We start from the raw sequence: 14,140 nt of genomic DNA on the forward strand, positions 1-14,140 counted from the left end.
GTTTACCAGGAGACTTAAACCCTCTGCCCGACTCATCTAGTCCGACAGAGGCTCGGGGACTACACCTAGTGGGTGCACTAAGCGTGCCCCCACTAGAAGAGAACTCAGAAAGAAACATTTTTGCTCGGTCAAGACCAGCTCCAGATCACTCAAATATTACTCGACTTCCGAGTCGAGGACAAACAAGCTAGACCAATACTAGATCCTCAAGTACTACTCGACCTCTAAGTCGGAGAGGAACAAGTTCAATCGATACCAGCTAAGAAGATTTTTAGTTTTCTCAAACCCCCGTCGACTGCCCGCAGTCGACGGCGGTCTCTGGGACTACACCCAGTGGGTGCACTCAGCGTGCCCCCACTGGAGTAATCTCCACTCGATACGGCCTGACTAGTCCGAGTGATGAACAACAAACAAACAAGTTCTAAAGACTACCGTCAAACTACAAAAAAATCCTATAAGGTGAGTTTAACGCTCCTCCGTTGGACCTGTTTTGAGCCTTCTTCTAGGACTCAAAGCGTGAAACTCACACATTTGGATCCAGAACCGACTCGTATTGACGTTCCCCCGGGATAAAGAATGGCATCTCTCCGAGAGAACAGTCCATGCATCAATCCTGTTGCCCGGATTTAATGACACACCCATACTTTGATCACGAGTTAACCTCTTCCGAGAGATGAACCAATGTCACCAAATTGCTCCACGCGGGCACTTACCCCGATCAGTCGGGAAGCGCAGTGTCGGAATCCATTGAGATTTTGTTCAAACCTTGGTTGTCTGAAAGCACGACGACATGTGCCGAGTATTTCCGTAATCACTCGGACCAAATTGTGTCTTTCAAAAACTCATACGCTCCATACCTATCTGCAAGGATGACGAGGTGCAGGTCGACTGCAACCTTCTCCTTCGGAGCTATGGCACAGGTACAACGTACGCTCCATCCCTATCCGCAAGGACGAAGAGGTGCAGGTCGACTGCAACCTTCTCCTTCTGAGCTACGGCACAAGTAAAACGTACCCTCCATCCCTATCCGCAAGGACGACGAGGTGCAGGTCAAATGCAACCTTCTCCTTAGGAGCTACGGGACAAGTACAACGTATGCTCCATCCCTATCTGCAAGGACGACGAGGTGCAGGTCGACTGCAACCTTCTCCTTCTGAGCTACGGCACAAGTACAATGTACCCTCCATCCCTATCCGCAAGGACGACGAGGTGCAGGTCGACTGCAACCTTCTCCTTAGGAGCTACGGCACAAGTACAACGTACGCTCCATCCCTATCTGCAAGGATGGCGAGGTGCAGGTCGACTGCAACCTTCTCCTTCGGAGCTACGGCACAAGTACAACGTACGCTCCATCCCTATCCGCAAGGATGACGAGGTGCAGGTCGACTGCAACCTTCTCCTTCGGAGCTACGGCACAAGTACAACGTCCGCTCCATCCCTATCCGCAAGGACGACGAAGCGCAGGTCGACTGGAGCCACCACCTCAGAGCTGCATCTCCAGCGCAAAGACTATTCCGAGCAGTGAGCAAAGTCCATTCGAAGGCAAATGCAAGCACATTCGGAGATAAACCAAATTCGGATAAATCCTAAAAGTTCCAAGCAGCAAATCAAAAGTACTCGGGCATCAAGCCCGAAGGAGTTCAACGGTTACAGCAATCACTCGGCATTCCGAGGCAAATTTAAAGCAGATTCAAGTTTCATAAGTTTGTTCACTCGGCCGGAGGAGGGCTGGCAGGCTCCACGAATGAGTCCAGGTCGATCCCATCAGCGATCCGAGTGGCGGTAGCAATGAAAGTCTCCATGAAGGACTGGAAGTCATGCTTTTTCGTGTTAGCAACTTTGATCGCACCCAGCTTGTCTTCACGAGCCTCCTTGCAATGGACTCGCACCAAGGACAGCGCCACGTCAGCACCACATCGTGCGGAGGATTTCTTCCATTCTTGCACTTGGTCAGGGATCTTGTTCAGTCGAGTCATCAGGGATTCCAGGTCATTTTGAAGCATCGCCCTCGGCCAAAGCGATGAGTCGATTCGGGAGACTACCTCCTTCAGGCGCACGAGGTAGCTTGTGGCGCTGGCGATACGGGACTCCAGTCGGAGCACGTTCATTGCAGTTTCGTCGCAGATTGGAGAAGCGATAGGGTCCAGACCCGTATCGACCCTTCCAGTTTCCTCATCGAAGTCTTGGCAGAATTTTGCAGCCAAAAAATTAGTGAATCGACCGAGCAAGATCTGATCGCAAGCATCAACACAGTCGGTTTAAAAGAAATACCTTCCAGCGTGAGATAGAGTTTCTTGGCAAGAGTCCTCAGATAAGCTTCCGTGTCATTCCTCTTGCGGATCACAGACTCCAACTTTTCATTCAGGACAACCTTGTCCTTCTTCAGACTTGTCACTTCGCGGTTAGCTTCATTAAGACAAGATTTCAGTTTGTTCACCTCCCCTTCCAGCGTTCCGATTGAAGCAAGCTTCTGGTCTGCGAGAGCAGTTTTATCTTGGGCTGCTTTTTGCGCGGCGGCGAGGTCTGAGTCCTTCTTCTCCAGAGCCAACTTCATTTTCTCTACAAAAGAAGCAATCGAATCAAAGAAGAGATCAAAGAAATATATTGAAAGTCAGTCGACAGTCAGTTACCTTCCATACCAACGGCTTCGCCTTGAGCTTTCTTCAGATTCTGCTGGGCCAATTCCAGGTCGAGGTTGAGTTGCCTATGCTTATCCTCAAGTTCAGCAAACTTGGAAATAAGAGTATAAGACTTCTGCAGAAGGCAAAAGAAGGATCAGTCGATAAGATCAAAGGTTGTTTACTTCCGAGTGAATAAAACCTAAAGAAGTTCACTTAGACCCCAGCCGGCTGCACACAGTCGACTGCGGTCTCAGGGGCTACACCCAGCGGGTGCACTTGGCGTGCCCCCACTGACTAAGACCCAAGAAAAAAAGCTGTTCAGACCACAGTCGACTGCAGTCTCGGGGACTACACCCAGTGGGTGCACTTGGCGTGCCCCCACCGGTTCGGATCCTACTCGACTGGTCCGCCTGAGTCGAGTGTAAGAAATGAAAAAGAAAGGAAAGTAGAACTCAGACCCCAGTCGACTGCCAGCAGTCGACCGTGGTCTCGGGGACTACACCCAGTGGGTGCACTTAGCATGCCCCCACCGGTTCAGATCCCACTCGCCTAGACCAAGTGGAAGAACGAAACTACCAAAAACAACAAAACACCCAATGGGTGCCCTAATTCGACGCAAACAACACGAGATTGCGTAGAATAAGATTTTTTCGGGTAACATATCCTCATAGAGCAAAAGTAGTCAGAAAGTCTACTCACCTGGACATTGGCCCGAAGAGCAGCACTGGCGTCGTAGGCAACCTGGCTGTTCTCATGCACCGTCTTCACCCGCTCCATCATCATGTCAGCCTGTCGGATGGCTTCCGCAGCTGCTTCCGACTAGTTGTTTGGGACGGGATAGCTGGTGAAAAAGTGAGCAGACGACCCAGGTGCGGTGGCTTGGAGCTCCGTGGCGTGGAGTTGGACGACTGAAGGAATCATAGGTGCAGTCGACGATGCGGGGTGCTCACTCGACAAGGGTGCAGCGAAGGTCATAGAGGCCCTGCCCGCGTCTTCAGGTTGACGGACGGGAGGTGTCATAGTTGGTTCTTGCCGAGACATCCTGCCAGCTGCTACCTTCTTGCTCTTCCCGGGCTTAAGAGCTACATCTTCATCGTCATCTGGAAGATCGATGATGTTGGGTGGAGCTGCAAGGCAGATCATTTGACCCCAAGTGAACCACTAGAACGCAATCGACCAAGGAATCAAGAACAAAATCACAAGAGTTTATACCTGGGTTGGAGGTTACCGCATCTTCCATCTCCTCGTCCCGGTACTGGAGAGAAGAGGTTCCTGACGTAGCAGTGCTGCAAAGACCCGCATTCAATCGGTTACGTCCGGTTAATCGACTCGACGAAAAGGACAAGTCAGATGATTACCCGGAGATAGTAGGGACGGTCACTTTGATCCTAGGCAAAGCCTTTGGCAGTTTGGAGGAGGTGGCTTTCGCTACTTTCGGCGCTGGAGGCGGCACAACTTTGGACTGCTTCGGGGCCTTCTCAGCCAGCGTTGGGGAAGACGTCCTGGGACGCTTCGAAGACTGTCCAATCGGCGCGGCCACCAAGTCCGGAGCGCTCGCCGGGTCGTGAGCGTGTTTGGATCTCCTCTCCCTGCGAGGAGGCGAGTCGACTTCTTCGTCATCAGTCAGTTTGTCTCTCTCCTCGTCCTCCTCGGCATCCGAGTGCCCCTCGCCGCTCTCGCCCCCGCTCGCTTCTTCCTTGATGTCTTGCTCCTGCACTCTGTTGGGCATTGAGTACATGTCCATGAGGGCCTGAAAAGACAACGATCAAAAGAAATTCAGTCGACCATCAACAAGATGTCGCACAGTGAATCACAAAGATACTTGACAAAATAGAATCATACCTGCTCCGGCTGATGCGAGTGGTCGAATGGAATCACCCTCCTAGACCCCCCGAGGGTTGTCTTTGTTGCTGGTGATCCCCATCAGCCACTTCTCCAATGTGTCCTCACTGACATCCTCTAGGTGGATCCGAGTGGAATCCTCGAGCCCAGAGTGCATCCACATCGGATGATCGCGTGCCTGAAGCAGTTGGATGCGTCGACCGAGAAATACCTCCAGCAGGTCCATCCCGGTCACCCTGTCGCGGACGAGTTGGACGACCCGCTCGACCAGCACCTTGACATGCGCCTTCTCTTATGGAACCACCTTCAGGGGGGCGGGCTTCTCCACTCGAGCCAAAGAAAAGGGAGGAAGTCCGGTCGACTGTCCCGGGGTCGGCTGATCCTTGCAGTAGAACCAAGTCGACTGCCAGCCCCGGACCTAGTCGGGAAGGATCATGGCTGGGAAGGTACTCTTGCTCCTCATATGGATCCCCAGACCCCCGCACATCTGGATCACTTGTGTCCTCTCGTCACTCAGATTGGCCTTTTTGACCGACTGGGAGTGGCAGGTGAAGATGTGTTTGAAAAGACCCCAGTGCGGTCGACAGCCCAAGAAATTTTCACACATCGACACGAAAGCAGCCAGATAGACTATGGTGTTTGGAGTGAAATGGTGGAGCTCAGCCCCAAAGAAGTTCAAAAAAACCCAGAAAAAAGGATGGGGAGGAAGTGAGAATCCGCGATCTATGTGGGTGGCGAGGAGAACACACTCACCCTCCCTTGGCTGCGGCTCGGTCTCGTTCCCCGGGAGCCATGTCGACTTGTGGGGGATCAGTCCCCCTTCCACCACGTCGTCGAGGTCGTCCTGGGTGATTGTCGAACGGATCCAGTTGCCCTGGATCCAGCCCGGCGGTAGGCCGGATCTCGACGAGGATCCGCCCCGGCTTTTTCCCTTCGCCTTCGCGGTCGCCTTCTTCGCGCGCTCCAGAGCCACCGTCTTCTCTTTCCCCATGGCGACGGGTCAAGTTTGAGCGAGGGTCCGGCGACGAGAGCGGAAGCGAGCGTGGCAGAGAGATCAGGGGAAGAAGAAGAGAGAATGGGAGCGCACGGGGCAGAGGCCTGGTCCGGTGCCTTTTATAAGGTCGTTCCCCGAGTGACTGACTGGTGGACCTAGACGATCTAAACAAATCCCGCAATAGTCGCGCACGCAGTACGTGGTGAAAAAGGTGGCGCGTGGATCGAGGAGACTTGCCTAATCCGTCCCGATAACCACGGTTCCGCCCGTCTGGCGCACTTCCCAAAATTCGAATCCCGCGAAATCTGCAGAGAGCAGAGCAATTTGCCAGACTGAAGACAAACATCCTCTACATTATCATTTGGAATTCTACCGTGAAAATTCACTCGACAACAACCAAGAATGGACCAAGGCGACTGCGAAAGGAGTCGACGGCGTCCCATCAACTCACTGTTCCAGAACAAGATATACTCATGGCACAAAGAATGAGTCGGAAGTGTCCCCAACTCCTTCCTAACTCAAACCCTGATCCATTCGGGGGCTAATGATGAAGCTATGTACCTAGGGTAGGGTCATGGATCTATCCAACATACCCTCCCCAAGGACATCTCTCAAAGAATCAGAAGCAGCCGAAGAGAAACCATCATCCACTCGACCATGAAGATGTGCTCACTCGACCACCTTGAAGACACTCGACCACCAGAAGATGAGAAACCTTCCACTCTGCAACGGTCAGGGTTTAAACCATAGCTTTATGAGCATTTACAACACTTTACTTCACATGTTACTAGTAACGCTCCTCCTTTATGGGCATTGAACCCTGTGTAACGGAGGGGAGCTGGGGTCCTGGCGCACTCTATATAAGCCACCCCCCTCCTCTAGGACGGGGGTTCGCACTTTATGTAATTCACACGCATATATTCAGTCGACCGCCTCCGGGCTCCGAGACGTAGGGATGTTACTTCCTCCGAGAAGGGCCTGAACTCGTAAAACTCGTGTGTACAACTCCTCCATAGCTAGGATCTTGCCTCTACATTCCTACCCCCCTATTCTACTCTCAGTCTTAGAACCGTGATAATAGCCCCTAGCCTAATCTCATTGCAATATAAATAGTGGACAACCCTAGAAACTAGGGATCCTGTCCCCTCCATCCATCCAATCACTCCGCCGCCGCTGTTCCACCAAATCCCCTCGGGATCCCCCGCTCCTCGTTTTCCTCCACCCACCAACCAGGAGCCCGAGCTCCTTCTCCCACGCCCACGCCCATGAGCGCCAAGGCCTCTGCTTCTCCTCGCACCGTATCAGCAGCCCCACGCGTCTGTGGATCCCCTTGGCCTCGCCTGACCTCGCCGGGGAGCAGAGCACAACGACGCCCGATTTCCCGTGCCCCTCTCGATCCAGGAGCCCGAGCTGCCCTGCCTGAGGCCGCCGTCTACGACCAGCCTCGTCAGAGACCAGCGCCCTACTGCCTTATCCTTCCAGTTCGATCCGGAGAGGATCTCCTCCATGAACCACCCCGCGCCTTGGACCTACGCCACTACCGGATCCCAACCCCGTGCCCGGCGCTGTCCTACGCCATCATCGTTGACCACCAAATGAGTATTCCGCCCATCTCTTCTCTTCTCCCTCCTTCCATTCATCTCCCCCTCCCTCACATCGCTCCCTCTGTCTTGGTTTGTCAACAGGAGGAGCCCCGTCGCCAGCGACCTCCTCTGTGCCCTGTCGACCGCACCAGTGCACGCCTCGTCGCCGTTTTACCCAGCCGCCGTCAAGTTCGCGTCCGGCCCCGATCTCCTCTGCTTCGCCGTCCTGGCTTCGGATCTGGCCGGTTCCCGTGCACCCTCGTCATGCCTCCTCTGCTTCAAACGCCTCCTTGCGTCGTCTCCCACATCGCTAGCGCCTGCTGTTGTTCCTATTCTTCAGAATCGAGCAGGAGAACGCTCACCCGTGCCCGTTGACTCCGTAGTCCCACGCGTGGGCCACGATGGCGCCGAGGCGCAGCGGTGATTTTCCCTTCGCCAGTTCATGCGGCCCAGTTCCCGTGCCAAGCCTGCCAGCCTGCGCGGGCCGAAGGCCTCAAGGGCCCGATGTGAGTAGCCCAGTCACAGTAGATCTGGCCCGTGTCATGTTTTTTTCAGTTCTGCGTATTTAGTTAATTATCCAGAGTTGGCAGTTTTGCAGAAAATCCCTCATACTTCATCCATTTAATAACTCACAAACTGTGCATCACATGTAAAAATTTAATATATGAAACTTGCTTAGAATTTTGTGTAGATTAATAATTTGCCATTTTCATCTATGTTTAAAATGCTTAAAAAGTTGTTTGTTTAAATTTTGCCCTTGCCATGCTAAAATGCTTTATTTCAGAACTAACTAACTGTAACTCAGAATTTAATAAACTTTATATGTCAATGGGGTAGAAATGCCTAGATTATCATGATGGCTTTACTTTGCATGTTTAACAACTCTAAAATTTGGTTTAGGGCAGAACGGTACCAAATCCATAATTACGGTCATGAGGATTTTCTGGACTTGTTGCTTGTTGTTCCGGCCTCATTTAAACTTGCCTAGATAGGTAGTTTTATTTTGCTACACCCCTTGCCATGTTAAACAACATTTAATATTGTTGGGTACATAAAAGAGATCGAACTAAATAATTGATGTGGTTTTTCGTCAATATGCAACTCGTTGCATATTGAGCTCCACTTAATTTGTAGAATTGCTTGTGCACCTTGCCATGCCATGTATCATTAAACCGGACATGCATCATACTTGGTTGTGCATCATGCCATGCTTATGTGGTGGTTGTTTACTATGTTGTTTGCTTCTTTCCGGTGTTGCTTCTTCGGGTTGGTTCCGATAAGGTCGTGTGTGTGAGGATCTGTTCATCTGCGTCTGTTTGTCTTCTTCATGGACTCGTTCTTCTTCCGTGCGGGATCTCAGACAAGATGACCATACCCTCGATATCACTTCTATCTTTGCATGCTAGTTGCTCGCTCTTTTGCTATGCCTATGCTACGATACCTACCACTTGATTATCATCCCTCCCATATTGTTAAGCCAAGCCTCTAACCCACCTTGGCCTAGCAAACCATTGTTTGGCTATGTTACCGCTTTGCTCAGCCACTCTTATAGCGTTGTTAGTTGCAGGTGAAGATTGGAGTTTGTTCCATGTTGGAACATGGATTGTTGTGGGATATCACAATATCTCTTTTTTAATTAATGCATCTATATACTTGGTAAAGGGTGGAAGGCTCAAACTTATGCCTGGTGTTTTGTTCCACTCTTGCCACCCTAGTTTCCGTCATACCGGTGTTAGGTTCCTTGATTTTGCGTTCCTTACACGGTTGGGTTATAATGGGAACCCCTTGACAGTTCGCCTGGAATAAAACTCCTCCAGCAAGGCCCAACATTGGTTTTATCATTTGCCACCTAGCCTTTTCTTTCCCTTGGGTCGGCCGACTCAAGGGTCATCTTTATTTTAACCCCCCCCCCCCGGGCCAGTGCTTCTCTAAGTGTTTGTCCAACTGAGCGATGTCCAGGGCCACCAGGGGAAACTCTGGGAAGGCCTACCCGACGTCTGGCTCATCCAGTGTGCCCTGAGAATGAGATATGTGCAGCTCCTATCGGGATTTGTCGGCACATCTGGGTGGCTTTGCTGGTCTTGTTTTACCATTGTCGAAATGTCTTGTAACCGGGATGCCGAGTCTGATTGGATTGTCTTGGGAGAAGGAATATCCTTCGTTGACCGTGAGAGCTTGTGATGGGCTAAGTTGGGACACCCCTGCAGGGATTTGAACTTTCGAAAGCCGTGCCCGCGGTTATGGGCAGATGGGAATTTGTTAATTTCCGGTTGTAGAAAACCTGAAACTTAACTTAATTAAAATGCATCAACCGTGTGTGTAACCATGATGGTCTCTTCTCGGCAGGGTCTGTGTAACGCCCCCGATGCGGCTATAGCTCCCACGTGTCGAGGCACGACTTAGAGACATAACCGCATTGAAATCAATGTCGCAAGTTAGGCAATCTTCACAACATCCAATGTAACATAAATAATAAAGGGGGAGAAAACATAGTTGGCTTACACTCGCCACGTCAATCAAGTACATAAAAATATCATTACATCATTCAAACACTCATGGCCCGACTACGGCGCCAAAATAAAAGATAACCCAACAAGCGACACGGTCCCGATCACCCCCAACTGGGCACCACTACTGATCATCAGGGAAAGACACGTAGTATCGTTGAGAGTCCTCGTCGAACTCCCACTTGAGCTCAAGCGCGTCACCTGGAGCAGAATCATCAGGCCCTGCATCTGGTTTGGAAGTAATCTGTGAGCCACAGGGACTCAGCAATCTCGCACCCTCGCGATCAAGACTATTTAAGCTTATAGGTAAGGCAAGGTAATATATGTGGAGCTGCAGCAAGCGACTAGCATATATGGTGGCTATCCTGGTCGCAAAAGAGAGCGAGAAGAGGAGGCAAAGCGCGAACGAGAAACTAGAGAACAACCTGCGCAAGCATTACTCCAACACCGTGTTCACTTCCCGGACTCCGCCGAGAAGAGACCATCACGGTAACTCACATTGTTGATTAATTTTAATTAAGTTAAGGTTCAAGTTATCTACAACCGGACATTAACAAATTCCCATCTTCCCATAACCGCGGGCACGGCTTTCGAAAGTTCAAATCCCTGCAGGGGAGTCCCAACTTAGCCCATGTCAAGCTCTCACGGTCAACGAAGGAATAGACCTCCTCCCGAGACGTTCTGATCAGACTCGGTACCTCGATTTTTCAAGACACTTCGACAGGTTAAAACAAATCCAGCAACACCACCCAGATGTGCCGACAAATCCCGATAGGAGCTGCACATATCTCGTTCTCAGGGCACACCGGATGAGCAAGACGTCGGGTAGGCCAGCCCAGAGTTACCCCTGGTAGCCCCGGACATCGCTCGGTTGGACCAACACTCAAAGGAGCACTGGCCCGGGGGGGTTTAAATAAGATGACCCTCGGGCTCCGGAAACCCAAGGGAAAAGAGGCTAGGTGGCAAATGGTAAAACCAAGGTTGGGCATTGCTGGAAAAGCTTTAACCAAGGCGAACTATCAAGGGGTTCCCATTATAACCCAACCACGTAAGGAACGCAAAATCCGGGAACATAACACCAATATGACGGAAACTAGGGCGGCAAGAGTGGAACAAAACACTAGGCGAGAGGCCGAGCCTTCCACCCTTTACCAAGTATATAGATGCATTAAGATAACATGGCAATATAATGATATCCCAACAATTAAATAATGTTCCAACAAGGAACGGCCTCCAATCTTCACCTGCAACTAGCAACGCTATAAGAGGGGCTGAGCAAAGCGGTAACATAGCCAATCAACGGTTTGCTAGGACATGGTGGGTTAGAGGTTTGACATGGCAATTTTGGGAGGCATGATAAGCAAGTGGTAGGCATCGTAGCATAGGCATAGCAAAAGAGCGAGCATCTAGCATAGCAAAGATAGTAGTGATTTCGAGGGTATGATCATCTTGCCTGCAAAGTTGTCAGAGTTGACTGGATCCTCGAAAGCAAACTCAACGGGCTCCTCGTTAGCGAACTCGTCTCCCGGCTCTACCCAAACAAGACAAACAATCAACAAGGACACAATCAACCACGTGCAAGCTCAAACAATAAGATGCAAAGATGGTATGCTATGCGGGATGCGATGCGGGATGCATATGCAAGATGTGACAGGGAATGAATGAACCTGGCCTCAACATGGAAATCCAAGTGTGCCACTTGAAAAATGAGAAGAAATCTCTTGAAAACAATATAAAGAACGCCGGAATCGGAGTTACGGTTTGGAAATGGCAAGCGATTCAAATATGACCACGTTCTGCGATTTACAGCAAGTAGCCATCTAAATGCAACAAGATAAACATGCTACAGCACCCAAACATGGCATCAAAAAACATGGCAGGGATCCATTCATGAAGCTTAACAAAAGTCTAGCACTGAGCTATGGCCAATTCATCCATTAACAGGTTCAAACAAGCATGACAAAAATGCATTTGACAAACAGATTTCAGACTTAGTGAAATTAACACTTGTTTGCAATTTCAGATCAGATAGCACTCTTTGGAGCATGAAGACAATATGCTACAGGACCTGAACATGGAAAAGTAAAACATGGAATGGAGCTACTCAAATAGCTTAACAAAAGTCCCTTAGTGATCTTGAGCCAAAAGGGATCAGAAAATACAATTACAAGCATGTGAACATGGCAAAAACATAATCAGTTCTCAGACTTAGTGAAAACTGGAGCATGCTGAAAACAGATATCAAGTAGGCATGTTTACGAGCTCGATGCACTCATTACAGAGCAAGTCATGACAATCTAAGCATACACCCATCAAGAATACACAAAATTCAAGCTATACATGGCAAGAACAATATCATAGCATGCATGGATCAACTACAACATCATCGGCAAAATCGCTAACGTAGACAATCTGCCCAAATTCACGAAATGACAAAAGTAGAGCTCGATTGACTCAAGCTAGGGTGCTCCATAATTGCAAACAAAGCCATGGATGGATAGAGCACTAAAATATTAACAAAACATCCTTACTGATCATCCTCAAAAGAGGCACGGATCACTAGGAAACAACATGAACATATGGCCATATGAGATAAACAAGCCAAGGACTTGGTGGAAATGCTAAGTCCCTGAAATTAGCATTAACAAATGCCTCACTCTGTAAGCTTGTGCTAGTCACCACACACATCACAAAAATACATGGGTTGCACCTCTGGAAAGATGGCAAAACCCTTAACAAAAAATATGTAGAGCTCATGGGCATATCATGCACACAATAATCATGGCAAAAATGACAAATAACTACTTGGAGCAGCAGATCTGACAAATATCTCAAATATCACTCTTCTAACAGCATTTCGTGCATCAAGATGAACTTGAATGAGAATGATGCAATGAGATGAAATGATGTAATCTCTGAGACGAACATTTTGATATGCTATATGCCCAAAACGGAGCTACGGATGCGGAGTTATAGCACGATGAACAGGAGCAAATATTAGGGTTTCGGGCAAAGAAAGTCAACCGGATCCGATCCAGATCTGGATCCGGCGCGGGTGGCACTATAGCAGGGGTGCGCGTCCCGAGGATGACTGGACGGAGTTCGCTCGAGCCCGCCGGAGATGTCGTCGGCCGGAGCGAGGAGGTACTTGGGGCGTGGGAGGAGGAGGCCGGAGAGAGGCCGGAGCTCCTCGGGCGTGCGGCGGCGCAGGGGCGTCGGGCTCCGGCGGCCGGAGTTGCTGGGTCGGGTCGCCGGTGACCTGGCACGGCGGCCGGAGGGCGCCGACAACGGAGAAGAAGAAGGCGGGCGAGGAGGCGCGGGCGGCGGGGAAATGGCAGCCGGGCGGCGGCTCCCTGGGCCGCGGGGGCTCGCAGCGGGCCGCGCGGGCCGGCGTGGCTGCGGGTGGCGGCGCGCCACGTGGTGGCCCCCGGTTGGCTGCGGGCGGCGGCGGTGGCGTGTCCGTTCAGGCGGCGGACATGTCCGGCGGTGGCGGGCGATTTTTTTAGGGTTTAGAGAGAGGGGATCCGAGATTTGGAATGGGGGGTATATATAGGCATAGAGGGAGCTAGGAGAGTCCAAATGAGGTGCGGTTTTCGGCCACGCGATCGTGATCGAACGCTCTAGATGATGGAGAAGGTTTTGGTGGGTTTTGGGCCAACTTGGAGGGGTGTTGGGCTGCAACACACACGAGGCCTTTTCGGTCCCTCGGTTAACCGTTGGAGTATCAAACGAAGTCCAAATGGTACGAAACTTGACAGGCGGTCTACCGGTAGTAAACCAAGGCCGCTTGGCAAGTCTCGGTCCAATCCGGAAATGTTCAATCCCCACACATGAAAGAAAGGTAGAAATGACCACCGGAGGTGAACGAAGCGCCGGAATGCAAAACGGACAACGGGGAAAATGCTCGAATGCATGATACGAACACGTATGCAAATGCAATGCACATGATGACATGATATGAGATGCATGACAAAGACAACAACACACGGAGACAAAAACCCGAACCCAAGTAAATAAAATAACTTAAGGCCGGAAACGGCAAGAGTTGGAATACATATTGGGAAAGTCATATCCGGGGTGTTACAACACTCCACCACTACGAAAGGATCTCGTCCCGAGATCTAGGACTGAAAGAACGCCGGGTACTCAGAACGGAGGTGATCCTCACGTTCCCAGGTAGCTTCACGGTCGGAATGGTGTGACCACTTGACTTTGAGGAATTTGATTGACTTGTTGCGAGTCTTGCGTTCAGTCTCTTCAAGAATAGCAACTGGGTGCTTACGATAAGAGAGATCTTCTTGGAGCTCAATGTCCTCGAAGTTGACGGTGCGGTCAGGAGTCTTGAAGCACTTTCGGAGCTGAGAGACATGGAACACATCATTTACATTTGCAAAGTTTGAAGGAAGCTCGAGTTGATAGGCGAGATCGCCTCTCTTGCTGACAATCTTGAAAGGTCCCACGTATCTAGGGGCAAGCTTCCCTTTGATACCGAAGCGACGAGTACCTTTCATAGGAGAGACGCGGAGGTCAACATGATCTCCGGTCTCGAAAGACAAATCACGGTGCTTACTATCATAGTAGCTCTTCTGGCGG

The sequence above is a fragment of the Triticum urartu genome, chromosome 6, assembly GCF_003073215.2.
Source record: "Triticum urartu cultivar G1812 chromosome 6, Tu2.1, whole genome shotgun sequence".
Lineage (NCBI taxonomy): Eukaryota > Viridiplantae > Streptophyta > Magnoliopsida > Poales > Poaceae > Triticum > Triticum urartu.